This window comes from Etheostoma spectabile, unplaced genomic scaffold (assembly GCF_008692095.1).
Source record: "Etheostoma spectabile isolate EspeVRDwgs_2016 unplaced genomic scaffold, UIUC_Espe_1.0 scaffold00003638, whole genome shotgun sequence".
Taxonomy (NCBI): domain Eukaryota; kingdom Metazoa; phylum Chordata; class Actinopteri; order Perciformes; family Percidae; genus Etheostoma; species Etheostoma spectabile.
Genome location: NW_022603052.1, coordinates 63,460 through 90,841, shown reverse-complemented (window position 1 = coordinate 90,841; position 27,382 = coordinate 63,460). Strand labels below are relative to the sequence as shown.

The following is a 27,382-nucleotide window of genomic DNA, read 5'->3' as shown; positions in this document are numbered from 1 at the left end:
AACTCACTAAGCCTCGCCCTCCACGTCCAAAAGAAACTACACTTGTTACACACGCCATTACCACTGAAGAATGCAGAGGAGTAACTAAACATCTCACACACGAGCAGGAGAAAGTCGGAGAGGGGGCCGACATAACTAACTGCTAGGCTAAAGTCGCCAGCAGCTAAGCTAAAGTACGGTAGCTTTAGCTACCAAGTGTTAAAACAGCTGTTATTTAACAAAAGTCGCTAAAAAAAAAAAGAGAAGATATGTGAGTGCTTAGGCAGAACTGCTATAAGAATACGTGTTTAGCGGACAGTTAGCCGCTGTAATAGCAAATCTAACAAACTGAACTGGTATTTAGTGAGCAGCAGAGCTACAAACACGCAACCAACACACAGGCACAGGAAACGGAAATGAGTCAGGTACGCTTACCGTAATGTCCCGTCAAAACCAGTTCGCCCTCTCAACCTCTGTCAAATTTAGAGATAGCACCCGCATTGTTATGATGCAAACCTGCATGAAAAACAGCCACAATTCTTTTTAAAGACTTGTGCATGTTACTTACATGATACAACAGTGTCTGAAAGTGTTCAGAATTGCCAAAGTGTACAACTAATCCAGCTCATCCAGAACTCGGACAATTTTGCTCAATTTGGCCTTAATGGTTTCTGGACATCTGTTCTTTTTAAACAGTCAAAAAGCAGGCGGTTAGCTCAGATTGCTTGAGTGTGGTGCTAAAAATGCTAAGCACCGCAGAACACTTTAGGTGTACTAAATCGCCAAACCCTACGCCCAAGAGCATCGTATCCCCTTTTTTATGCACAAATTGGCCATTAGCGCAAAAACAAGTCTCAATCCTATAGCTCTGCTTTCCATGTCTTTTGTAGCAAGGCCAAAAACATACAGTTGTAAGTTGTCTGCTCAGTAAGTGCAAATATGAGACAGGTAACTGAGTGCCTAGCATTCAATCTATTTCCTTCACCAAAGCTAACTGGCCACCTAATTAGTCGCTGTGCGCCTCAATATCTATCATATCAATAAAAAATTATTGGTATTATGAAAGAAACTGTCAGCAAACGCTTGCAACACTTTTAAAGGTTTCCATGGTGTATATGGTGAGCATTTGGACTCTGAATCCAGCGATTCTGGGCAAATCTCGGTGGAAATGTTGTTTTAAGCCACAGTATAAAGTGAAAAAAATCAACCCTTCAACTTTCCACATTTAGTTTAAAGTAAGCTTACAGTTTAAGTCCTTGGCCATTTAGACTGAAAACAGTACATTGGTGGAGGCATGTTGAGGAGTCACCTGGTTGTTAAGTGAAGGAGCTCCCATTTGACAGTATTGACTGGAAGTGATAGGGTTTGAGTTACAAAGTGTGTATCCCCCAACACACTTTGCATTCAGTCACCATAAAAATTAGGTATCACTGAAATTTGAACTTGGTGCTGCAGTCAGATTACACAGTGCTCATCCTGAACGGGCCAGTTATAGTGCATCAGAACTGCTTGTTGAATGGTCTATTAGCTTTGTAACCCCCCTTCCCACAGTTCAATTGTCAGATATGGGTGAGGGAGTGGGCACTGTGTCCAACCCTTTCTGTGTAAAAAAAAACACCTAAAGAAGTTCTTGGGATGAGAGACAAAACTTCTGCGAGGACCTTTTTACCAAGTCCTGTTGCCTTCAAGGTCAAGGAGTTTTTATCCCGGGGGGCAATTCTTGTGCAGCACCATGTAACATAATAACACACAGGTTATACAAGACAACAGCCAAACATCTAGAAATAAAATAAATATGTACTACACGGAAGTCATACCTCACATGACTTATTAAAAAAGCCTATAGCAGCAGGGACAAAGGAGGTTTGTGTCTGTTTGTCCTTGTCCAGACGGAACAAGATGAAGCAGCTGTCAGGGGGGACTAGGGTCGGCCAGGATTATGGGCCTCCTTGAGGGGACCTTGTCTCATATACAGAGTTTAAGTCAGTCAGAGGGTGTGAGAAATCTTGCCACACACCTTAACTATACATTGCAGCCTGTTCTGTTTTTAAGCATTGGGCAACGTTATTAAAACTGACAGCTCCTCACTAAAATCATAAATACTAAAACAATTATAAAAAGTGTTCAGCTCATTTGAGAGGGCAAGGGTGACCTGCCATGAGGAGGGACCAGACACTTCTTATTATTGGGGACTTGATTTGATGGATGTATTCGTCCTGTCATAAAGTTCCGACATTAAGATTTTTACCGCCAGTTAAAAGGAGCTGGACACGGAGGAGGATTCCTCCCTAACGGCCTTCTCGCTTTGCTCCGTGCCCCCGCTGTCCTAATAGTTAAAGCAGATAAAAACCTAACGAACACTCAAAAGCTTCAAGATAAAACTTACTTAAGAAGCTGCTTCATGTTCAAGAGAAGGTCTGTTTCAGCCAGACTATGAATTGATTCATGAAATCCCTGTTATTAATATGTAGTGGTCCCCATATGGTCTAGGGTAGGATTCCTGGTTTAACCCAGGTGGCCCGGGTTCAACTCCTGGTATGGGAATGGTATTTAGTGGTGAAGGTCTGCAGAAAGATCTATATGTCTCTGACATTGGTCCTGTATTGAATTAGAGCAGTTAGTACATTCCCAACACGGTTAGACTTTGCTGTAATTTCTACAGTTACTTACGTGAAATACGATAACTTTCTTTTCCGGTTCATTACTGTAATATGCATTGCATTATGGGTAGTAACATTTAATTTACATTATTTACTGTATTTTGAATTTGCGTAGTCTGCTGTAAAACAACAGCAGTAGTGCTACTGTAGGTGAAAAAATTGTTTGTTGATGTTTATAGAAGCATAGAAATGAAATGGAAAAATAAAAATCTAAAAAATAAACTATTCATTTTATAGAAATATTTTACATTTCTTTATATGCTTTTAGCAGTGGAGGTAATTTAAAAATGTGAATTTTCTTTCCAGCAGTGTAAATAACTTATTATGTTCACACTCAGGGGAAGGAACATTTTGGAGTCACATTTTGAGGGACAGTGGCAACAAAGGGTACGGGTTGCAAAGTTAAACATTGGTAGACCTTGCAACTATCATTTATGTGAGCTTCCTGCTTACCTCGAAGAGTCTTGACACAAGACTCACAGACACACATAGAAATATAAATAGAAAAAAACCCTCTAAACCTCACTACAGTTTACAAGGTTTACAATATTTACATTGCATTATTAATCCTGGGTCGCTCCAGCAACCCCAAAGTCCGCCCACCTCTAAAAGCCCCGGTGTTACAACAAACTCCCTTTTACAAATTGCATCAGAAGACGCCGTTAAGATGACAATACGCTAGTGAATGACTGTATATAACTTAAGTAAATAAACAGATGTCAGGTTAACAAAGAACTGATTGTCGTGTGGTTATGTAACTAAGAAACATTTAGTGAGATAAGAGGTAATGAGAACAATGTATAAAGATGATTAACAGATTGGGGATGTAATGGAGTCAGCGTTGCATGCAGCCTATCACCGTAGTTCAGCTGTTAAATACGTGCACCGAAAACCCACGTGAAACAGTAGGACTATGGAAATGAATGGAGTAACTGATAAATCTAAACACAATACAAGGTAACAAAACAAACACGTGTCACACACACTAGCATATCACAATGAGAGTATTTTAAAGTCAGTGTTCAGACGTAGGAGGTATAAGTAGCGCATCGCTAAGGTGACGGTCGCAATGCGCCCTGTCACACACTCCCATATCATTTGTGGTCCATGCATAAGTCTTTGAAAATAATTGTGGCTGTTTTTCAAGCAGGTTTGTATCACAACAATGTTGCTGGTAAGTCTAAATGAACAATGGGCAACCTACATCCATCTTGCTAGCACCCAAATCTCTGTACTCATCTCCCTGCTTGGATGGCAAGTCATCTGGTGCATTTTTCCTGTCACGAGGGCTTTTGCTCAAACTACGTATAGTGCTTCCGCATGAGGACACTAAGAGTATAGAAGCAGAACCAGAGGGAAAGTTGTTTTATTGTACCCACTAGCAGTAAAGTTTATTTGTCTGGAGCCATAAAATTGCATTAGGCTGTCAACGTTTTGAGCGAAAAAGAAAACCACAGCTCAAGTCCCTGGTAAGGCAACAGCTTGATTGTGTGATATGTATGAAGTGCTCGGTATTGTCATCTGTCATGCAGGTTTGCAGGATGTTCACAATCTGCTAGTGGCCATGATGAGTTGTGACTTTGAGCTTTTTAACCGTTTTGGCCAATTTAGCCAATTTTCAACCAGTTTGTGCAATAACATCTGGTGTTCTCAGGCAATGTGCAAATCGTGGTATACCCTCCTGCTGTCCAGAAGACCGTGATCATGGCAACAGCTTTTTGGTCTTCATTTACTTGCACTTTAATTTGTAGTTAAGCAGATTGTTTTTTCCACAGCCAATAGTTTTAGAAGCCTGGGTAGCTCAGTCGGTAGAGCATCAGACTTTTAATCTGAGGGTCCAGGGTTCAAGTCCCTGTTCAGGTGGAGAGTTACACATTCTGACAGATGAGTTGTCCGTTTGACATGCCTGAACACTTCAAACACTGTCATATCATGTGTGTTCCATGTGCAAGTCTTTAAAAAGAATTGCAGCTGTTTTTCAAGCAGGTCTGTATCATAACAATGTTGCTGGTAAGTCTAAATGAACAATGGGCAACCTACATCCATCTTGCTAGCACCCACATCTCTGTACTCATCTCCCTGCTTGGATAGTATGTCCAAGGACATACCACATATGTTCTATAACCCTTTTCATTGGTTTGCTACCACTCTTAAATAATTCCTTTCATTGTATCAATCGCAGAAATAACCAAAGAATGACAAATTCCATTCATGTGCTAGTGCCAGTATTCAACCACCGGTCACTGTATAGCCGGTCACTGTATTAACTATATTAGCTTTAGACCGGCTGGTAGCAGCTTTCTGCTGGTTTCTTTAAGCTAACTATATTAGCTTTAGTCTGGCTAGTAGCAGCTTTCTGCTTGTTTCTTTGGGCTACCTGTATTAGCTTTAGCCTGACTGGTAGCAACTTTCTGCTTGTTTCTTTGGGCTAACTATATTAGCTTTAGCCTGGCTGGTAGCAGCTTCTGCTGGTTTCTTAAGCTAACTATATTAGCTTTAGACCGGCTGGTAGCAGCTTTTTGCTGGTTTCTTTAGGCTAACTATATTAGCTTTAGCCGGCTGGTAGCAGCTTTCTGCTTGTTTCTTGAAGCTAACTATATTAGCTTAGACCGGCTGGTATAGCAGCTTCTGCTGGTTCTCTTTAAGCTAACTATTAGCTTTAGTCTGGCTAGTAGCAGTTTTGTGTTTCTTTGGGCTACCTGTATTAGCTTGAGCCTGGCTGGTAGCAACTTTCTGCTTGTTTCTTTGGGCTAACTATATTAGCTTTAGCCTGGCTGGTAGCAGCTTTCTGCTGGTTCTTTAAGCTAACTATATTAGCTTTAGCTTGGCTGATAGCAGCTTCTGCGGTGGGAAATGGCCGGGAGACGTTGTGATTAGTTGCATTAATCAGGGGATTTAGTTGTATTTGTAGAGAACATAAAACACTGACTACTGTAGCGTCCCTGATACCATGAAAACTATGACATCACTGTATCAGCGGCAGCTGCTGCCTCGGTACTTTTCTACACACGGAGAGCATCACTTCCCATAACAATAAACCCTATCGGACAACGTCACATCCACACGTTGCCCACATGGCTACCTGTCTTAAAGGGGAACGGTCGGATGTAATAATCATGTAAAGGAGAAACGGTTGAAAGTTACTTTTCTATCAAGCAGCAAAAAAGTATTAACGTCAACACCACCACGTCCTGCGATGCGACTATCGCGCATGCGCACATCGCGATGTCGATGCTAAAACACAATATTGTTCTGCCCTAACTGACGATATACTTCAGTAAGCTAGTTTGCCACTTTTATCTTGGGTAATGCCACATGTAAGTATATCTTAGTTTATTTAGAATCCCAACAAGGTTATACTACGTACACTGTATAACAATACATTACGTGTTCTTTATTTCATCTACATTTTTGCTAGCCTGTTGTGTAGTTATTGTTTTTACAATTATCTTTGTTTAATATCTGTGACTCATTACTATCTAAGTAACTGGTCATTGAGTTTCATCCCAGTTTCACCTTTGTTACTCAATAAACGTGTTACAAGGATCCCGGTCGCCAGTGCTTGATGGTGGAAGGTGTTAGCTGCTGGTCAGATTGCACAGCGTTACGTGCGTGCAGGACAATACGTATTTCATGGTAATTTTAGAATAACAGAGGTGGAGAGATTCCCTGGAAAATACCAGAAGCATTTCCAGGTAATCTCTGCACCTCTGTTATTGTAATATTACCATGTAATAAAAATTGAAACAGGCAGTTTTGCATTTTGCACCACTGCCTTCTAAATCTCTAGCCATGCGCCATTCCTCGCCTTAAACAATATAGCCAACAAAATGGCTAACAAGTCAAGGAACAGCAAGAGACTTGATATTTAAGAATACAAACTGACTATGTGACAGATGTGTAATCTGTCATGTCCTGCCTTCTGAAGCTCTAGCCAGGCGCCATTCCTCGCTTAAAACAATATGAGTCGTTCCAGTGAGTGAAAAGGAAACACATCTACAAAGATAAACGTGACAGATGTGACTCCCTGATGGTCTAGTCAGTGGCTAGGATTTGGTGCTCTCACTGCTGCTGCCTGGGTTCAATTCCTGGTCAGGGAATGGTCAAGATTTAACAGGTTCAGGTGTAAAGTTTGAAAGACTAACTTATTAGTTATTCCAGTAAGTGAACAGGAAACTCACATCTACAAAGATAAACTTGGCAGGTATGACTCACTGATGGTCTAGTGGCTTGGATTCAGCGCTCTCACGGCTGCGGCCCGAGTTCGATTCCCGGTCAGGGAATGGTCAGGACTTGACCGATACAGGTGTAACATTTGAAAGACTAAGTTCCTGGACTTGTTTTTGGTTGATTTAGATTTGTCAAATTCTTCCTCATTAGTTTATCGCTAGAACCCCAACACTTTTAAAGAGTACCGTTTCCTTTAAAGCAGACCCCCGACAGCGGATGTATCCTTTTGTCATCATTTATGGGTCATAAACACTTCATCTGCCTCTATCTCAATAACAATTCTTTTCATTTTTTCAAACAGTAACTTGTAATGGAAAATTACATTTAACCAATGATTTTCATATCAATTATTCATAATAAGATCTCCAATGCCTCTCAGAGTATATGACTTCTGTATCTTTCCTCTGTGTCTTCTCCTTGTAGGAGACAACTGAATTTGTTATGACTTTGCTTTCTCCCACCAAGGAGGGCTCGCTGATTCCACTCGGGAAATCCAAACGACAAGGAAGCAATTTCAAACATCGGGGGTAAGTTAAAGTTTCAATTCTGTTGGATAAATTATTTGAATTGGACATTGAGATGATTTGTGAGACAAATATTGACTGTGATTTAACTGAGGGATTCGGTAAAAGTTATCTTTTGTTTTGTAAAACTTTGGGTTGTGTACAAAACAGGAGAAAAGAGAAGGTATTTTTTTTTCCAATTCTTCTGGTCACACTTGGCACTATTTCACAACTTTTGTCTGTAGTTCTCTATTCTGTCAGGGCTTAACTCTGTCTCCCCCACCTCTTCTTGTTTTTTCTTGTTCTGTCTTGGCAAGAAGTATTATGCTTTTGGGTTGTCTGTCCATCTCTACATCAGAATCAGAAACACTTTATTGATCTGTGAAGGGAAACTCTTAAAAAAGGACTGCTTCTTCAAGCCGGATTTGAACCAGCGATCTAAGGATTTCAGATTCAAGCCCCTACAGTCCTCCGCTGTACCAACTGAGCTATCAAAGGGAGATAATGTACATGAACACACTTCCCATTCTTGTTGATGTGATAACACAGGACCCCTTGGGGGGATTTTCTGAATCATCAGGGGCTGGAGCTCAGTGATAGAGCGCACTTCCAGTCTCAATGCCCAGATGTATTACAAGATTTGAAGTGAACATTATATTGTCCAGCGATGGTGGTATAGTGGTGAGCATAGCTGCCTTCCAAGCCGTTGACCTGGGTTTGATTCCCAGCCATCGCAGTAGCTTTCTTTGAGTGATATTACTTGCTTTATTTGTCAAGAAGTCAGCAGAAAGGTTACCTGGACAACCTGGTTTGATAAAACATTAGATCTCTTTGGGCTGCTCGATTATGGCCAAAGTTATAATCACGATTAGTTTGATCAATATGGAAATTATCACAATTATTTGTTGATTTTCTACTTCAAAGTGCCGGAAAGGAAGCTTTCACCAATCGAAAGAAAACCTTTGCAAAGAAAAAGCCAATACTTTATTAAAAAATCACAATACTTTATTAAAAAATGTTATCACACTTTGTCATTTTTCTCTGGCATTGTTGATTATTAGAATATTGTAACCAGCATTAAGTGAGTAGGTTTAGGTCTGTGTGAATATGGGCTGAGCATTTACCTGGACTGAATATGTGAACATCTTCTTTTGCATTTTCTCTGTAAAGAGCCATTACTCCTCCATATAGGGCGTCAGAATTTGGGTTTCTTGAAAATGGTTCTTTGAGTACAGGTAAACTTGCTAAAACAGGATTTAGAAGAAAAGAAGAAAAATGTTTGAGGGGCAAAAATGTAAAGCACTCAAGATCTGATATAAATAGAGAAAAATAAGCAATGTTCTAATCAGTGGTTGAAAGAAGCTAAATGTAAAAAACAAAACAAAAGAGGGTGCATCAACAGTTAACTCCAGAGAAGACAGAAAACAAAGAAAGGACATATGAACACTGTCACTAATGCATTTTCTCTCCATCCAAGTCCTAAAGATGGCGAATAGCTGCTCCTCCCACCACCACCCTGCCCTCCTCCGCCATCCAGGCCGAAGGGAGAAAAACCCTCCGTGTCGCTCCCAGAAGCAAGCGCCAGGAGCGGACAAGATCCCACACAGCCCCCACCTCGCTGCAAGCTCTCTCTCTCTACAAGCAGCCACGGCCCCCCCCCCACCTACATCTGACATTAAGATCAGAGAGGTATGATTCCATCCAGAACTGTGCCATAGCTGCAGTTTTAGGATTTCTGGATGGGGCCGTGGCTGCTGTTATGTGTATAGCTATAAATCTGCTCCTTAAAAACAATAACAGGTCCGGCACTCCTTTCCCTCCTTTGTCCTTTGGCTTCTTCATCACTCTTCTTTGCACTCGTTCCCACTTGGACCTCTACAGGAAATAAAAGATGGCTTGTTCCGGGTCTAAAATCACTTTTCTGGGTGGGATAAAAACAGAGCTGATGAGTAAAAGCAAAGGTAAGCAAAAGCAAGTACAAAAAGCTGGGCCAAACAGCAAAACCCACCAAAAATAGTTTCAACTCATCAGCGTTCCCCTCCAAGGAAATCTTTAGTAAAAGGCAAAAGTCTTGTGCATTATGAAGAGAAACCAGAGTGAGTACAGCCGTCTGATCGAGAGCAGCAGAAAACCCTAGTGGACCCAGTCCAAACCATCGCGGTAAGCCTCACTGGGTGTCCAAACTAAAATGATAAGAGGCAACTTGGTAGACTCCTTACTGATGTTTATATCTGTACTCACAATGCCCTGTTGTCAGTCTATTCCCATCTGGCAGGGACATTTCTGGATTCAGGTGGACATTGTGGACAGAACATTGGTGGATCTGATTCCCACCATAGGATTTGGCTGTATGCACATTGTCTTCACATCGTGCAATGTATTGCCATTGTCAAACACATTGCCACCCTGGGGACTTTCTTCCATGTCTCCATGAACGCCCATATATTTGGGCCGACAGTTGAGAAACCTTCCCTTGTTAACTATGACATGGATGACTGAGAAACTATATCATGACATGTTTAATTTACTAAATTATAATTTTTTAAACAGGTCTTACTGAAACTTTGTTGGCTCAGTCAGGATGGCCGAGCGGTCCAAGGCGCTGCGTTCAGGTCGCAGTCTCCTCTGGAGGCGTGGGTTCAAATCCCACTTCTGACAACAATTGTTTTCATTTGGAACTAATGTCTGAGAGTTGATATTGGGAATAAAGAACTTAGCAGTTCTTTGTATTTAAGAGGACATGAATGTGCACGAGAAACGCGATTGCAAGTACAGCGTTTTGTGAGCATCTTTAAACCGATGGATATGATTAAAACCTGCATAAAAGCCTGCGGCCCTTTGCTGCATGTCACTCCCCCTCTCTCTCCCCTTTCACAACTTCAGATGTCCTGTCCATTAAAGGCCTAAAAATGCCCAAAAAAATAATCTAAAAAAAAAATAAGCTGCCAGAACATGATTTTCCTCAAGAACATTACTTTTCACGGTGCTGTCAACAATTACACCAGTTATATCATGATTCATCTCACCATGGAAATCAGGTTGAGGGTCATAATGTCTTGTTGCATCACCCGTTCTGATTGTCTACCATTGTGTCACCAGCAAAGAAGATTAGCAGAGGATGGTTTCGATCCATCGACCTCTGGTCCCTGGCTTAGGAGGCCAGTGCCTTACCCATTAGGCCACCGGGGCTTTACAACAACCAATCACACCAGTTCAGGAGAAATACAAGTACAGTTCTGGAGATCTTGCATTCACAAGAATCGGATGGACAGACATGAAGACGCAGTCACCTTGACATTGAACCTTTGACCCCCAAAATCTCATCATTGATTTACGAGTTCTTGTGAATGTTTTTGCAAAATTTGAAGAAATTCCCGCCAGGGGGGTCCTGTGTCATCACATTCACAAGAATAGGAAGTGCTTTCATACATGTTGTTGCCCTTCGATAGCTCAGTTGGTAGAGCGGAGGACTGTAGTGGCATAAAGTTGAAATCCTTAGGTCGCTAGTTCAAATCCGGCTCGAAGGAACCCTCTTTTCAAGAGTTTCCCTTTACGGATAAATAAAGTATTTCTGATTATGATGTAGAGATGGACAGACGACCCACAAGCATAATAACTTCTTGCCGAGACATAACAAGAAAAAAAAAGAAGATGTTGGGTAGACGGAGTTAAGCCCTGACAGAATAGAGAACTTCAGACAAAAGTTGTGAAATAGTGCCAAGTGTGACCAGAAGAATTGGAAAATAAAATACCTTCTCTTTTCTAATGTTTTGTACACAACCCAAAGTTTTACAAAACAAAAGATAACTTTCACCGAATTCCTCAGTTAAATCACAGTCAATATTTGTCTCACAAACCGTCTCAATGTCCAATTTAAATGATTTATCCAACAGAATTGAAACTTTAACTTACCCCGCTGTTTGAAATTGCTTCCTTGTCGTTTGGATTTCAGAGTGGAATCAGGGGAGCTTTCTGACCCTCTGTCTCTCAAAGATGTTTGGCGAGGTTTAGAGGCAGGTGATCATCAGATCCCCTGATGCACGCCCTCATCAGTCACCGGTGGAGTCCCTTTCTGATTCCTCCTTAAAATCCTGTTTGTGACGCCAAACTGTAGTAGAAGTTTCTTGTTACAGCAAGGGAGGAATTTGGCTGGAATTAAGACTCTGTATATAGAATAAAGACTGAAGGCTGCAAACTGAATCAAAGTTTAGTCTCCGGTGAAAGTTTAATTGTTTTCTGCTGAGAAAAATCAAAATGACAAGAACAGCCTTCACAATGCACAAAGTTACACAGTGACAACAGTTCTGTGTGAATACAATCAGTGATACACTTCATTATATCCAGTGCCCCCAGAGGAGAAAAACCCTTGTTTGGAAAACAGTTTAATCTCAAACATGACAATCAGTGGACCTCAGGCAGACAGTTAGTTCCATTAAGTATTTCTGAATCTGCCCTCCTTGTGTCAAGTGTCTTGACCGGTCGTTCTATCTTAGCTGAAAAAGAACATCTTGTCTCTTGGATAGGCCATGGTCTCGACCTGGGACCTGCTATGATAAACACAAAACTGTTTCTGTCAGACTTTAGGCCATTTGTCCTTGGAGGAAAAATGCAAAGTCATAGCAAATTCAGTTGTCTCCTACAAGGAGAAGACACTGAGGACAGATTCAGAAGTCATATACTCTGAGAGGCATTGGAGATCTTATCATGAATAATTAATATGAAAATCATTGGTTAAATGTAATTTTCCATTACAAGTTACTGTTTGAAAAAATGAAAAGAATTGTTATTGACATAGAGGCAGATTAAGTGTTTATGACCCATCAATGATGACAAAAGGATACATCCGCTGTCGGTGGTCTGATGTAAAAGAAATGGTACTCTTTAAAATGTTGGGGTTCTAGAGTTAAATTAATGAGGAAGAATTTGACAAATATAAATCAACCAAAACCAAGTCCAGGAACTTGGTCTTTCAAATGTTACACCTGTATCTGTCGAGTACTGACCATTCCCCAACCGGGAATCGAACACGGGCCGCGGCGGTGAGAGCACCAAATCCTAGCCACTAGACCATCAGGGAGTCATATCTTCCAAGTTTATCTTTGTAGATGAGAGTTTCCTGTTCACTTACTGGAATGACTGATATTGTTTTAGGCGAGGAATGGCGCCTGGCTAGAGCTTCAGAAGGCAGGACATGACAGATTAGACATCTGTCACATAGTCAGTTTGTAGTCTTAAATACCAAGTCTCTTGCTGTTCCTTGACTAGTTGGCCACCCCTGCTTTGCATCGCTCCAGGTAAGTAGAAAAAAAATCTGTTATGCACCTTTGCATTGCACTAAAATGTCAAAATTTGGACCTGAATCCAACAATAACAATACTCGACACTCACATACACTCACCTAAAGGATTATTAGGAACACCATACTAATACTGTGTTTGACCTGATTCGTCATAGAAATGTTGGCCCATATTGATAGGATAGCATCTTGCAGTTGATGGAGATTTGTGGGATGCACATCCAGGGCACGAAGCTCCCGTTCCACCACATCCCAAAGAAGCTCTATTGGGTTGAGATCTGGTGACTGTGGAGGCCATTTTAGTACAGTTCGGTTAATTACAGATAGAGAAGTGTCCACTCCAGCAGCGGGGGCAGATGTCTCTTTTTGGTGGAGCACAGGTCTGCACATAAAAGACCAGATTTTACACTAAGAAGGTAAAGTTAATTGGGATACTTATAGAAATATACTAAAGATGCAACCATAATGTATGTTGTTAGAATTGACTTTTATCTGTGGCTGTTGATTTCTTTGATATTTGTATTAGAAAACTAATGTGCAGACAGCCACACTTGCTGCTGCAGCTGGCCCAGCTCCGTCAACTGCTGCTGACCCTGCTGCTCCCACTGCTGCTGGACCCTCTGCTGGTCCACTGCAACCCAAATTATCCCTTGAAATGGTTCCCAGCACTACTATTTAATGAAAAATAAGAATATATTACATTATATTACAATATAGTGCTTAATGTTCTTCTCAATAATGAGGGAAGGCAAAATGTTAACACAGGACAACTTTAATTTCAGGAACAAAGGCCAACAGTCTAAACTTTCAGCTGTTTCTGCTAGAAGGCCTGAGCAGGTGGAACCAGGACCGGGCTGCACAGTCTCTTGCCACCAAACCATTGCATCTCCTTGTATTTTTTCACAGCCTCCTGCTTCTGGTCCTTTGTTTTTTTTTCATCAAGCAACCTCTGTCTCTCCTCAAGCCCCAGGAACTTTGTTTGCTGTTCCAACACTAGCATACCGTGCCCCCCATATACCGGTTGCCCCTCTTGCTCCACCCGCACCTCCACCTGCCAGTGGTCGCCCTGCCTCTAAGGCAAGGTTTAATAAGAGGAAGGTGGAGTACAACACTTGCAGGAAGTGTGGACAATTCAAAACCGCAGAAACTGGGCACAGCCAATATCAAGGCACTATCTACTGCCCAAATACAGACACACTGTCAAAAGAGTTGTGGTTAGATCAGATTAAAAAATCAAAAATGTAAATGTATAATGTAAATAGAAAATGTAAATAGTTAGATTTTACTATGCATACAATACTATGATGTATTGTGATTTATATGTTATGTGTGTTTTAATCTTTGTACATAATTAGTTTGTTGATTCTCTTATTTTCCTCCCTTTCCTTCCTCTCTTACGGCGTTTTTCCACTGCTGGTAACAGCTTGGCTCGGCTCGCCTCGGCCCATTCTATGTCTGTTTTCCATTGCAGATTGAGTAAAGCCTCAGCATGGCTGGTCACTATAGCAACGCGTGATGACGTAATTTTCAGCGCAACTCACAACAGCACGTTGTATACTCGCCGCAGCCAGAAGAAATGTTTTGTTTCAAAAGAAGCTGAAGGAAGCAACAAAAATCACCGCTAAAAAAAACGGGAGTTTGGGAATTCTGACGGAGTTCAGACGTCGACATGACGGTTGTTCGCCGACACAAAAGGGTAAGTTAAGTTTCCTGGTAACGTTAGCTAACATTTGCATGTGTTCAGCGTCGCAGTCAGTATTTACTATACGCTGTATAAAGTACATGAACTTTAGCAACCATGATTACACACCAACATGTGTGCTGTGTACTGTTTGTGTTTTAGAGCATTCACGCTTTGCAAACTCGCCGCCTCAGACCGTCCGGTGGGCGATGTCCGACCGGTGAGATCTCTGGCTCTGACCTACTGGGCTTCGTATAATCTTTATGAGAGTCACGGAGAAGCTTATGACAACGACTGGGATGTATCTGGGACGGCAGAGCCGGGGGGGACACTGTCACAGGGTGCAGAGGAAGAAGACCGGGAAGTACGGGAGGGTTTGATGCGCTACTTGAAAAGCTAAATAAAAACTTTTGTTATATATATTGTCTTGTTTTTTAAAGTAACAGTGTGCAATATTGGAAACGACATGAAGCCTTGTGTACTTAAGTTTACGCAGACACCCTCATCACATTTAAGAGTAAACATAATACAATATAAAACTAGAGGAAGGCGGTGCAGTACAGCTCAATCCAGCAGGGGAGAGTTCGAGCCCAACCAGGCTCCTCTCTTTACCCTGTCTTTCTTAATTACACTGTGATAGTTTTAGACTGCCGGGGGACTTCCTTTGACACACTGAGCTCCTCTCTCCTTTATCTTTTCATTTGTGTGCATCCATGTCCCAGAATTGCTTCAGTCTGTGTTACCACGTTTGCAGTGAACATTGTATTGTCCAGCAGAAAGGCAACAGGTGTGTTACTTTTCGACTATGATTTATACCATAGCAGTGCAATCATTTTGCCCAGGTTTGATTTCCAGCCACTGCCGTTGCATTTACAGGTTTTGAACCATTGAACCATGAACCATTTTCATATTATACCAACAATCACAGCATCCCAAGCCTTTTTGGTTACTAGGAAAACTTAGCAAGTTTTATTTTCATAAAGTTTTCTTATTGTTAAACATAAAAAAAAGATATTGCAATACAAGACATTGTTACTTTTATCACAAGACAAAAAGCTCTTTACAAAAAGTCCCGCAAAAAAAGACCACAAAATTCTGGAGGGACTGATGTGCTCGTCTGCTGAAAAGTACAATATACGATCCATTACCCCAGGTGTGTGCGCATGTTTATGCAGGAGAGCACAATGTGATCTTTAGCAGGTTCCATGTGTTGGAAAGCTCAATGTTACCATTACATGAGGTAGTTTGCAGCTGCTGTTCGTATTATTGTGTGTTTGTGGGGACCCGTGTATGTGTAAGGTTTTTCTTTTAAATGTAAATGTGCCGTATTTCACCACCAACATTCACCATTCACACACATTCATACAATGCGGCCGAGGCTACAAGGTGCTTCCTGCTCATTAAATATACACTCACACACTTTTACACTCCGATGAGCAGCACCGAACCACCGACCTTCCAATTGGCAGGCAACAGCTCTGCCACTGAGCCACAGCCGCCCGGTTTTAGTGGGTCTTTACATCTCCATTGGACCACCAGGTCAAAATTGACCTAGGAAAACCAAACACTATGTATTTAAAACCCTAAAATTCAATGAAATAAGTAATTTTAATAGCAAATATCATTGATAACCAATTATGTTATTTTTGGTTAATAGAAACTCATTTCTGATAAAGAAACTTAAGTCAAATTTGACCCCAAGACAAAAACGAAAAACAAGTTATAAACTAAAATAGACTCAAGCCTACTAGTGGGTACTTGCCATGCTGACTGTTGTAGTTAAAACTGCAACAGTGTTGATCCCAAAGTGATCCTTTTCATGCAATTGTTTTAGTTTGGAGGAATGCTTAGAGTAATGGCAAAAGCTTCCTGGCAGATGAAATCATTCATTGCTTAGACTTTAGAGAAGTATGGTCAAATCAGTTTGGTTTAATTCTAAAGAAGAATGGTGCTTCAAAAAAAAAAGGTTGCGTCCTCTATACAGTTTCCTTGTCAGCTCTGCGTCCAGCAAAGAAGCCACAGCGCTTTATGCTAATGAAAAAGCTTACAGCACCAGGTATTCCCAGGCGGTCTCCCATCCAAGTACTAAGCCGGCCCAACCCTGCTTGGCTTCCAAGATCTGACAAGAGCGGGCACTTTCAGGGTAGTGTTGCCGTAAGGAACCATAGAGGGCGAAATCCAGCTATTTCTAGAACTGAAGGTTCTCAAAACAGAAATTTACCAGACTAAAACGTGCCTGCATTCTACAATCTTGGCCTGTGCTAACCTCCTGTTCCTCTGATCAAACTAAAGTCTGGTGACAATGCATGTTCAAATTCTAAAACTTCAACCTATTGTTCTAGAACTGCAACTCAACATTCTAGAACTACCATGTAACATTTTAGAACTGTAATTAACAGTTTAGGACCGCAACTCTTAAAATTCTACAACTTCAACCAAATTTTCCAGAACTGCAACTTAACATTCCAGAACTGCAGGTTAACATTCTCGAAGTTAAACCTAACATTCTAGAACTGAATATTAACATTCTAGAACTCAAACCTAACATTCTAGAACTACAACATAGCATTGTAAGTAAGATTTTCGGACCATAAGTCTTAAAATTCAAAAACTACATCTTATTGTTCTAGAACTGCAACTTAACATTCCAGAACTGCAGCTTAACATTCTTGAACTTAAACCTAACATTTTAGAACTGCAGCTTACCATTCTAGAACTACAATGTAACCTTTTAGGACTATGAGCAACCTTTTGGGAACGCAACTTATAACAATTCTAAAACTTCAACCTATTGCAACTCAGATTTCTAGATGAAAGCTTATCTTTCTAGAACTGCATCTTTACATTCTAGAACTTTAACCTAACATTCTAGAACTGTAGCTTAACATTCTAGAATTTAAAGCTAACATTGTAGAATGGCAGCTTAACATTCTAGAACTTCAACCTATTGTTCTTGAATTGCAACTCAGATTTCTAGAATTAAAGCTTAACTTTCTAGAACTGCATCTTTACATTCTAGAACTTCAACCTAACATTCTAGAACTGTAGCTTAACATTCTAGAATTTAAAGCTAACATTGTAGAATGGCAGCTTAACATTCTAGAACTTCAACCTAACATTCTAGAACTGCCAAGTAACATTCTAGAACTGTAACATTTCAGAAGTTTTAAGTGAAATTTTTGGACCGCAACTTATAACTTGAGAAGTGCCTGGCTAGCTCAGTCGGTAGAGCATGAGACTCTTAATCTCAGGGTCGTGGGTTCGAGCCCCACGTTGGGCGGTTGTGTTTTAGACAGTTGGAATGCCTGAGTTCTGCACTGTATACTGTGGCTGTGTTGGGGCAGATCATCTGTCAATCGCAAGATTAGCAATTCCATCCCAGTGTAAAAATCCCTGAAATTTACCAGACTAAAACGTGCCTGCATTCTACAATCTTGGCCTGTGCTGACCTCCTGTTCCTCTGATCAAACAAAAGTCTGGTGACAATGCATGTTCAAATTCTAAAACTTCAACCTATTGTTCTAGAACTGCAACTCAACATTCTAGAACTACCATGTAACATTTTAGAACTGTAATTAACAGTTTAGGACCGCAACTCTTAAAATTCTACAACTTCAACCAAATTTTCCAGAACTGCAACTTAACATTCCAGAACTGCAGGTTAACATTCTCAAAGTTAAACCTAACATTCTAGAACTGAATATTAACATTCTAGAACTCAAACCAAACATTCTAGAACTACAACATAGAATTGTAGAACTGTAAGTACGATTTTCGGACCATAACTCTTAAAATTCAAAAACTACATCTTATTGTTCTAGAACTGCAACTTAACATTCCAGAACTGCAGCTTAACATTCTTGAACTTAAACCTAACATTCTAGAACTGCAGCTTACCATTCTAGAACTACAATGTAACCTTTTAGGACTATGAGCAACCTTTTGGGAACGCAACTTATAACAATTCTAAAACTTCAACCTATTGCAACTCAGATTTCTAGATGAAAGCTTAACTTTCTAGAACTGCATCTTTACATTCTAGAACTTTAACCTAACATTCTAGAACTGTAGCTTAACATTCTAGAATTTAAAGCTAACATTGTAGAATGGCAGCTTAACATTCTAGAACTTCAACCTATTGTTCTTGAATTGCAACTCAGATTTCTAGAATGAAAGCTTAACTTTCTAGAACTGCATCTTTACATTCTAGAACTTCAACCTAACATTCTAGAACTGTAGCTTAACATTCTAGAATTTAAAGCTAACATTGTAGAATGGCAGCTTAACATTCTAGAACTTCAACCTATTGTTCTTGAATTGCAACTCAGATTTCTAGAATGAAAGCTTAACTTTCTAGAACTGCATCTTTACATTCTAGAACTTCAACCTAACATTCTAGAACTGTAGCTTAACATTCTAGAATTTAAAGCTAACATTGTAGAATGGCAGCTTAACATTCTAGAACTTCAACCTAACATTCTAGAACTGCCAAGTAACATTCTAGAACTGTAACATTTCAGAAGTTTTAAGTGAAATTTTTGGACCGCAACTCATAACGTGAGAAGTGCCTGGCTAGCTCAGTCGGTAGAGCATGAGACTCTTAATCTCAGGGTCGTGGGTTGGAGCCCCACGTTGGGCGGTGGTGTTTTAGACAGTTGGAATGCCTAGGTTCTGCACTGTATACTGTGGCTGTGTTGGGGCAGATCATCTGTCAATCGCAAGATTAGCATTTCCATCCCAGTGTAAAAATCCCTGAAATTTACCAGACTAAAACGTGCCTGCATTCTACAATCTTGGCCTGTGCTGACCTCCTGTTCCTCTGATCAAACTAAAGTCTGGTGACAATGCATGTTCAAATTCTAAAACTTCAACCTATTGTTCTAGAACTGCAACTCAACATTCTAGAACTACCATGTAACATTTTAGAACTGTAATTAACAGTTTAGGACCGCAACTCTCAAAATTCTACAACTTCAACCAAATTTTCCAGAACTGCAACTTAACATTCCAGAACTGCAGGTTAACATTCTCGAAGTTAAACCTAACATTCTAGAACTGAATATTAACATTCTAGAACTCAAACCTAACATTCTAGAACTACAACATAGCATTGTAGAACTGTAAGTAAGATTTTCGGACCATAACTCTTAAAATTAAAAAACTACATCTTATTGTTCTAGAACTGCAACTTAACATTCCAGAACTGCAGCTTAACATTCTTGAACTTAAACCTAACATTCTAGAACTGCAGCTTACCATTCTAGAACTACAATGTAACCTTTTAGGACTATGAGCAACCTTTTGGGAACGCAACTTATAACAATTCTAAAACTTCAACCTATTGCAACTCAGATTTCTAGATGAAAGCTTAACTTTCTAGAACTGCATCTTTACATTCTAGAACTTTAACCTAACATTCTAGAACTGTAGCTTAACATTCTAGAATTTAAAGCTAACATTGTAGAATGGCAGCTTAACATTCTAGAACTTCAACCTATTGTTCTTGAATTGCAACTCAGATTTCTAGAATGAAAGCTTAACTTTCTAGAACTGCATCTTTACATTCTAGAACTTTAACCTAACATTCTAGAACTGTAACATTTCAGAAGTTTTAAGTGAAATTTTTGGACCGCAACTCCAATCTTGACAAGTGCCTGTCTAGCTCAGTCGGTAGAGCATGAGACTCTTAATCTCAGGGTCATGCGTTTTAGCCCCACGTTGGGTGATGGTGTTTCAGAGAGTGGGAATGCCTGAGTTCTGCACTGTATACTGTGGCTGTATTGGGGCAGATAGTCCGTCAATCGCAAGATTAATAGTTCCTTCCCAGTGTAAAAATCCCTGAAATTTACCAGACTAAAATGTGCCTGCATTCTTTGATCATGTCCTGTGCTGATCTCCTGTTCCTCAGATAAAACTTAAGTCTGCTGTAAGCTTTTTTTTATTAGCATAAGGCGCTGTGACTTCTTTGCTGGACGCAGAGCTGACAAGGAAACTGTATAGAGGACGTAACTTTTTTTTTTTTTGAGGCACCATTCTTATTTAGAATTAAAATAAACAAGCAAAAAAGAGCAAAAAGCAAGTCAAATCCTTGATTCCAAGGTGAAGGTAGTTGAACTACTAGCACATACGGAAAAATGTATACGTGAACTATTAGTGTGATTAAATGTAGTTCAGTATTCCTCAACCCCAACCCTAACCCTAACCCCCTAACCCCCTAACCCTAACCCCCCCAACCCTAACCCTACCCTAACCCTAACCCCCTAACCCTAACTCCCTAACTACTAGCAAGCTACGGAAAAATGTTTACGTGAACTATTAGTGTGATTACATGTAGTTCAGTATTCCTCAACCCCAAGCTGTTTATTCAACAGTTTTGAAAACCTTCAGGTTTTCACGTCTAGAAATAGCTGGATTTCACCCACTGCACTTGCTTACGGCCACACCACCCTGAAAGCGCCCGCTCTCGTCTGATGTCGGAAGCCAAGCAGGGTTGGGCTGGCTTAGTACTTGGATGGGAGACCGCCTGGGAATACCTGGTGCTGTAAGCTTTTTCATTAGCATAAGGCACTTTGACTTCTTTGCTGGACGCAGAGGTGACAAGGAAACTGTATAGAGGACGTAACTTTTTTTTTTTTTGAAGCACCATTCTTATTTAGAATTAAAATAAACAATCTCACAGTGTTCAACAATTCAAGTAGGAGTTCAAAATACTTGCAGTTTGACCACATCATAAATAAATAATATGTTCTGGAAGACGACAAGTCACCCAAGTCTAAGTAAAGACAGAGGTAAGAAAATTGAGAATTAATTACAGCAATGAAAAATAGAAACTTGGAAATACATGAAAGCATTTATAAGTGTACCAACAGGCTAAATAAATGAATCAATGTGGAACAAAACAAATCAAAGAACTCTTGAAAATTCAGAAGTGTTAATTATAGTGCAAAAAAGAGCAAAAAGCAAATCAACTCCTTGATTCCAAGGTGAAGGTAGTTAAAGTACTAGCAAGGTACAGAAAAATGTATTTTTTAGCGACACACTATTTAGAGTGAGGGTTAAGTCCAACCGACTGAAACCTAAGGCCTTCAGGCTCCAGTACAGACTAGACCGATACACCACCAGCAAGTAACACCACTGATGCTACCTGCTGCAGACGGCGCTGAAACGCTCACGGCAGGCAGAGGACACAGAAGCAGCAATGTTTACCTGTTATCCAGCATACTATCAAGTCTACTAGGCAAAGGGCAGGATGTAATGTTGTGTTCACATACACGAAACATATTCCCTTACAAAAATAAAGCCCAACGTGTAGGCTGTTCAACAAAATGGAGACTGACACACTGGGCATTACTTGAAATTGAGACACAACACCAAGCTAGATACCAAACTACTGGACTTGCAACTAAATACGTCTGAAGCACTCTTATGACAAACTCCACAAGCTAGTACTCCGACCATAGACTGTATAAATAAACGATATCACAGATCAATAATAATGTGTTTACTAGCAGCTGACTAAACCACAGAATCCAACGTCCCTCTCTACTGACCCTGAAGCTAGCTGATGTTCACCGTCTCAGGGCACATTGTTGATGCAGAAACAGCTGCTAGTTTCATAGTAAAAATCTGCCAGCTCTGCACTAGCCTAAAGCAAACGGCAAAACTCGTGACTCCTCCGTGCATCTATGGTCAAACTGGGGTAACTCTCCTACATTCAGCTAACAAGCGATCCCATTGGATTAATGGTCCAGTTACATTTTCCATTTATCCACCTCTCTTTTCGTAAACGAACAGGACCTTAACCATGTTTTTCAATTTTCTCTAAATGCACACGATATATAAGCAGTCTATTTCCTAAAATGCATAATGTGCTTGGATACAATAAAGGAGAGTGCATGATAGTAAGCTGCGCCCACACACACACACACACACACACACACAGATACACACATGCACCGGTCACTGTCACTCCCCCCCAAACGATCCTGTACTGAAGGTGGAGCCTGAAACTGATCGTCCTCCATTTGGTGGTAGTCAGACACTAGAGGCTTGTCCCTGACAGGCTCAAATGCGTAACCCGTGCCATTAAAATGACTTTTTTTGTGTGTATATTATGTGCTGCAGCCGTTGTCTATATACATTCGCAGGTCCTACCATGCCAGTGACGTCATCGGTATTGTCAGTGTTCTAATACTAACAAACACAATTTTGTTTTTCTTTTCCTGGTTCCTACCAGAACACGTGGTGCAGCATTCTGGATCAGCTGAATAATCTTTATGGACTCTTTTAAACAGCCTGATGATATAGAATTGGAGTAATCCAGCTTAGAAGTAACAAATGCGTGGACTAGTTTTTCTGCATCAATTTTAGACAGGATATTCCTGAATCTCTGAATGTGATGACTACTGCACTGGGGAAACTTTGGTAGGCCTGGCCACGATTTCACGTCAGGGAGATTTTTCCGTGAATGTCATGGAGAGTTTAACTTCGCAGAGTTTGATTGTGCAAAGTCAATACAAATAAAGAAATGTGTTTCCGCCCTGTTTCGAACAGGGGACCTTTCGCGTGTTAGGCGAACGTGATAACCACTACACTACGGAAACTGAAGAAATGCATTTATTTTGCATATTTGTGGGAAAATGCACCATTTTTATTTTACTGCAAATGTTCAAAATGCAACAAAATAGAGATTTTAAACTAGATTCAGTCACAGATGCTTTGTCATGGATTTGAATGACAGCAAATATGTAGTAAACCTAAATATTTCTACATGCATTGTCTGTGGTCTGAATGTTGGAATAGCGCCACCTATTTCTTGATGTGCCAAATATTAAGCTTGGGCATTCCTCGTTAGTATAATGGACAGTATCTCCGCCTGTCACGCGGAAGATCGGGGTTAGATTCCCCGACGGGGAGATTTTTCTACCAGCTAACCAATGCTACAAGGCCTTGAGGAAGTCCCGGCGAACGCGTGGGACTACTCGGGAAAGTGGGCCTTGGCTCAAGCTGCAGCATGGGAGGAGAACTGATCCTAAATGGGAATACTTTCAAGCGATGGAAAGAGCACAACTCCTGGACATGAACAAGGCGCCGCAGGAGTTGGGAAAGTGTCAAGTCTAGCCACCTTGGAATTCCGTTTATGCTCTTTGCAGACTATGTGGTTCATTTGGCTTTATCAGGCATTGATCTACAGCTTCCACTGGGGTGAATCATGAGGGGGAAAGCGTGCCTTGGCTCAGGCTGTGTTCAGCATGGGAGGAGAACTCCTGACCCTAAATGGGAATATCGTCAAGCGATGGAAAAAGCATATCTACTGGACATGAACAGCACCTCACAAGGCGCAGCAGAAGGTGGGAGAGTGTCAAGTCTGGGCACCTTATAATTCCTCTTCTGCTCTTTCCAGATTATGTTGTTCTGTTGGCTTCATCAAACAGTGATCTACAGCGCCCACTGGGGCAGATTGAAGTCCAGTGTCAAGCATTCGGAATCAAAGTCAGCCCCTCCAAATCTCAAAGCTCAGGATTTCTCCCATCGGGTTGGGAGTCAATTGCTGTCCCAAGTGAAGACGTTCTTGTATCTCAAAAGCTTATTTCAAACAGTGCAACTTGTTCCAACACAAAAACCACAATACTACTGAAACTTTGGATGGTCGCCTCCGCCTCTCACACGGAAGACTGGGGTTTTATTTCCCGATGGGGAGATCTGTCTACCAGCTGCTAATTATTTCCCAAGGCTACATCGACACTACTACATCTGCCAGAGTAGTTTGGATACGAGGCCCAACCATAGCAAAAGATATGAAATTTTTTAAGAATGTATTATAGTGGATATACTCCAAGAAAGACAAAGGTTTTACAAAAGGATTGAGAATGATCCTGCTATCAAAGCTATTAATAATCAATTATAATATTTACCAATTTACATGTGAAAATATGTCTGCTCTATACACGTTAAATTAATTTACACATTTATAGTGTGATGTGTATATTCTCATACTTTTTTACAATATATTTTGTTTTCATCCCTCAAAAATAAATAAAAATAAAATGAGAAAAGTCTTATAGACTGGAATTGTCTATGGTGTATGACATCACAGCATTCTATAACACATCAAAAGAACTACTGACCAATCAGCTTTGAGTTCATGATGACGTCATGAGTGAGGTCACAAAACATCCATAGAGAACCTTATATGTACAAGCCGTGTTGAGTCTTTTAGTCCAGGGTTCTGCTCCGGGCAGCTGGAGGCCAGAAGCTTCGGCAGAGACTAGGCGCTGCGAAAGCAGTTTGTCTTTGGAGGCCTCACTTCCAGATGACAAGGACCAGATGCTGCAAAAGTAGTTTGTCTTTGGAGGACTCGCTTCCAGAAATGAGGACCAGATGCTGCGAAAGTAGTTTGTCTTTGGAGGACTCGCTTCCAGAAGACAAGGACCAGATGCTGCAAAAGCAGTTGGTCTTTGAGGCCTCCTCACCTGAAGACGCCGACCTCCAGCCAGCCAGAGCAGGGGGCCCAACTGGCTCCGCCAAGGAACAGAGCTACCAGCTCTGGGGGCAGGGGTCAGGGACCAGGGTAAGTGGCTTAGAAAGGTATTAGGGATCATGAATCTCCAAAAGAAAACACTGGTTCCAAACAGCTCTACTGTAGTCCAGCCTATACTCTGCTCCTGATTGGCTTGTAATCCTTACCTAGGTACTGCGCATGTGCAACTCTCAACAAAGATGGAACAGAAGTGCGATGCCTCACTCTGTAACTAAAACAGAGATGTGTTTCAGGTGTTTGATGTGTTACAGGTGTTTGATGTGTTACAGGTGTTTGATGTGTTTCAGGTGTTTGATGTGTTTCGGGTGTTATATGTGATTCAGGTGTCATAAGTGATTCAGGTGTTAAATGTTTTTGATGTGTTTCAGGTATTAGATGTATTTGTAAATTGGTGCTTAAGATTTTATGTTAATACAGGAAACTAAACCGTTGATGCTCAAATTCTTGCTGGGGGAGGACACCCAACTACCACTTATTGAGCTACTGCCACCCATCAACATTTGACCCTGACGTGATTTGAACACGCAACCTTCTGATCTGGAGTCAGACGCGCTACCGTTGCGCCACAAGGTCGGCTTTCTAATGCATGTACAGATCAAATTTCTTTTTGATTAATGCATATACACATGAACTTTTTTTCTTATTAATGCATCTACAGATTAACTTTCTTTTTGGTTAATGCATATACATGTTTGCATTTCTCCGTGGATTAAGCGTTTTGTTACTTTCACAGTATTCATATTGCAAATCAACCTGGTTTTGAATCAAAAAAGAAACAGAAATCTCCCTTTTTACAATATATGACTTTCAAGGGATGACTTTTGTTTTTCAAAACCTGAACCCTATTTCCTTACTTTTTTGCGTCTAAGTGACTCATTTAAGTTTTAGGGTTCTTCTCTGGGTAACTGGAGGCTAGCGGCTTCGGCAGAGACCGGGCACTGCAAAAGCAGTTTGTCTTTGAGGCCTCCTTACCTGAAGCTGATGATTAATGTGTTTCAGTTGTTAATGTCTTTTATGTCTTTTATGTCTTTGATGTGTTTGATGTGTTTCAGGTATGTGATGTGTTTCAGGTGTTTGATGTGGTTGATGTGTGTCAGTTGTTTAACGTGTTTCAGGTGTTTGATGTGTTTCAGATGTTTGATGTGTTTCAGGTGTTCAATTTGTTTCAGGTGTTTGAGTTGTTTGATGTGTTTGATATCTTTCAGGTGTTTCAGGTGTTGGATGTGTTTTAGGTTTTTGACGGGGTTTCAGGTGTTTGATGTGTTTTAGGTTTTTGATGTGTTTCAGGTGTTTGATGTTTTTTATGTGTTTCAGGTGTTTGATGTCTTTGATGTGTTTGATGTGTTTCTGGTGTTTGATGTCTTTGATGTGTTTTATGTTTTTTATGTGTTTGTGCCTCCGGTGTTCTATGTGTTTCAGGTGTTTGATGTGTTTGTGTTTCTGTTATTTGATGTGTTTCAGGTTTTTGATGTGTTTAATATCTTTTATGTGTTTCAAGTGTTGATGTCTTTGATGTGTTTTATGTGTTTCAGGTTTTTGATGTTTTTTATATGTTTCAGGTGCTTGATGTCTTTGATGTGTTTGATGTGTTTCAGGTGTTTGATATGTTTCAGGTGTTTGATTTGTTTCAGGTGTTTGATGTGTTTCAAGTGTTTGATATGTTTCAGATGTTTGATGTGTTTCAGGTGTTTGATGTGTTTGATAAGTTTCTGGCGTTTGACGTGTTTTTTCTGTTTCAGATGTTTGATGTGTTTCAGGTGTTTGATGTGTCTCAGGTGTTTTATGTCTTTGATGTGATTAATATTTTTTAGGTGTTTGATCTGTTTGTGCTTCCAGTGTTGGATGTGTTTCAGGTGTTTGATGAGTTTCAGATGTTTGATGTATTTGATGTGTTTCAGGTGTCTGAAGTGATTCAGGTGTCTTTAATGTGTTTCAGGTATTAGATGTATATGTAAATTGGTGCATAAAAGCCTATGTTAATACAGGAAATGAAGCGGATGATGCTCAAACCCTTGCTGGAGGAGGACACCCAACTACCACATATTGAGCTACTGCCACCCATCAACATTTGATCCTGATGTGATTTGAACACGCAACCTTCTGATCTGGAGTCAGACGCGCTACCGTTGCGCCACAAGGTCTGTTGACTAATGCATGTACAGATCAAATTTCTTTTGATTAATGCATATATACATGAACTTTTTTCTGATTAATGCATATACAGATTCACTTTCTTTTTGGTTAATGCATATACATGTGTCCATTTCTCCGTGGATTAAGCGTTTTGTTACTTTCACAGTATTCATATTGCAAATCAACCTGGTTTTTAATCAAAAAAGACACAGAAATCTCCCTTTTTACAATATATGACTTTCAAGGGATGACTTTTGTTTTTCAAAACTTGAACCCTATTTCCTTACTTTTTTGTCTCTAAGTGACTGATTTAAGTTTTAGGGTTCTTCTCCGGGTAACTGGAAGCCAGCGGCTTCGGCA

General features: G+C 40.5%; 10 non-coding genes and 1 pseudogene across 10 annotated transcripts; 6 read left to right on the top strand and 5 right to left on the bottom strand.

Moving 5' to 3' along the window:
- The first annotated feature begins 4,429 nt into the window (after positions 1-4,429).
- On the top strand, positions 4,430-4,502 carry trnak-uuu (transfer RNA lysine (anticodon UUU)). The gene has a single exon. It is a non-coding gene; the product is annotated as a tRNA-Lys (tRNA).
- A 4,856-nt stretch (positions 4,503-9,358) lies between these two features.
- On the bottom strand, positions 9,359-9,472 carry LOC116676686 (U5 spliceosomal RNA). The gene has a single exon (XR_004328807.1). It is a non-coding gene; the product is annotated as a U5 spliceosomal RNA (small nuclear RNA).
- A 475-nt stretch (positions 9,473-9,947) lies between these two features.
- Positions 9,948-10,030, top strand: trnal-cag (transfer RNA leucine (anticodon CAG)). Its single transcript has one exon. It is a non-coding gene; the product is annotated as a tRNA-Leu (tRNA).
- A 781-nt stretch (positions 10,031-10,811) lies between these two features.
- Positions 10,812-10,899, top strand: trnay-gua (transfer RNA tyrosine (anticodon GUA)). Its single transcript is given in 2 exon segments — positions 10,812-10,848; positions 10,864-10,899. It is a non-coding gene; the product is annotated as a tRNA-Tyr (tRNA).
- A 5,491-nt stretch (positions 10,900-16,390) lies between these two features.
- Positions 16,391-16,509, bottom strand: LOC116676685 (uncharacterized; annotated as a pseudogene).
- Positions 16,510-17,556: 1,047 nt separating this feature from the next.
- trnak-cuu (transfer RNA lysine (anticodon CUU)) lies at positions 17,557-17,629 on the top strand. The gene has a single exon. It is a non-coding gene; the product is annotated as a tRNA-Lys (tRNA).
- Positions 17,630-18,915: 1,286 nt separating this feature from the next.
- trnak-cuu (transfer RNA lysine (anticodon CUU)) lies at positions 18,916-18,988 on the top strand. The gene has a single exon. It is a non-coding gene; the product is annotated as a tRNA-Lys (tRNA).
- A 1,790-nt stretch (positions 18,989-20,778) lies between these two features.
- Positions 20,779-20,897, top strand: LOC116676684 (5S ribosomal RNA). Its single transcript, XR_004328806.1, has one exon. It is a non-coding gene; the product is annotated as a 5S ribosomal RNA (ribosomal RNA).
- A 1,982-nt stretch (positions 20,898-22,879) lies between these two features.
- Positions 22,880-22,952, bottom strand: trnav-aac (transfer RNA valine (anticodon AAC)). Its single transcript has one exon. It is a non-coding gene; the product is annotated as a tRNA-Val (tRNA).
- Positions 22,953-25,390: 2,438 nt separating this feature from the next.
- Positions 25,391-25,462, bottom strand: trnaw-cca (transfer RNA tryptophan (anticodon CCA)). Its single transcript has one exon. It is a non-coding gene; the product is annotated as a tRNA-Trp (tRNA).
- Positions 25,463-26,958: 1,496 nt separating this feature from the next.
- Positions 26,959-27,030, bottom strand: trnaw-cca (transfer RNA tryptophan (anticodon CCA)). Its single transcript has one exon. It is a non-coding gene; the product is annotated as a tRNA-Trp (tRNA).
- Between the last annotated feature and the right edge of the window lie 352 nt (positions 27,031-27,382).